We start from the raw sequence: 1197 nt of genomic DNA, 5'->3' as shown, positions 1-1197 counted from the left end.
CTTGCCAGGGAAGCGCTTATTCCACTGAGCCATCTCCCCGGCCCCTTCTTTTATTTTTTTAACTTTTTTTTCTTGGTGGAAATCTTTGTTCACTGTATTTGTTATCCTCCTGCTGATGTTATTATTTGGCCCATACAGACTTAACTGTTCCTTTGGCTTTGTCTCCTCCAGACTTAAAGCCATCTACCTACCCAAGATGAAAATGCCTGGTGTCTAGTGAGGGCCTTTATTTTATTTATTTATTTTTTTAAGTTTTGCTTTTTTAAAAATATTTATTTATTTATTTATTGTGTGGCCAGCTCAGCCCACCAGGGGGCGGGCGGGCCAGCATGTGGTGCTGGGGGATTGAACCGCGGTCCCTGTGCTTTGCTTGAGCTTAGCTTGTTCTAAGTAGGTGCTTTAGACCACTGAGCCATCTCACCAGCCCCTAGTGAGGGCCTTTAGATAGAACCACTGGAGAATTATCTCTGACTGCTGATCAACAACTACAACCCCTTTCAGCCTGAAAAACAGAGCGGTCATAGTCCATAATTCCTTCATGGCAATTCGGGTTACTTCTTCACAGGGGGACTGTTGTAGGCAGCTGGGTAGATAGTAACATTCTATGGGACTAGGCCCTCAAAAGATTCACTATGGAAAAAAATAAAAAAGATTCACTATGGAAAACAAAATTTTTGGCAACTGTAGGAGAGATTGGCATCTCTGCTGTGGGCTGTCCCTGAAGACAAAAGATCAAACAAATGCAGCCACTTACCTCCCTAGGGACAGATGTCAGGGATTGATATTCTAAATAGATATCAATCACCTTGAAAAGGCCAGGAAGTCACTAACCCAACCCCCTACAGAAAGAGCCCCTGTTTTGTATTCAACTCCTATTGCTATATGACTTGCTTCCCTATTTGATCCTAATTCAATCAATTTTACCTGAACAATTATACTTGTAATCCTATTGGTAGACCATAGTTTTGTCCCACCTCACTGCCCATCTTTTGAGTTCCCATGTCTCCCACCTTCCCGCCTGACCTTGTGGTTTTACTTTATAAAAATCCCTAGAAAAGACAGATTCCGTGACAATCCATTCACAGTCCCCATCTGTCCCTCTCTTAGACAAAAGCTCTCTTTCCCCAGTAAATGTATTCTACTCTTAAAAACAAGTATTTTGGGGCTGGGGAGATGACTCAGTAGAATAAGCACTTC

Source organism: Octodon degus, unplaced genomic scaffold (genome assembly GCF_000260255.1).
Source record: "Octodon degus isolate 3935 unplaced genomic scaffold, OctDeg1.0 scaffold00011, whole genome shotgun sequence".
Taxonomy (NCBI): Eukaryota; Metazoa; Chordata; class Mammalia; order Rodentia; family Octodontidae; genus Octodon; species Octodon degus.
Note: the sequence above shows the minus strand (reverse complement) of the source record.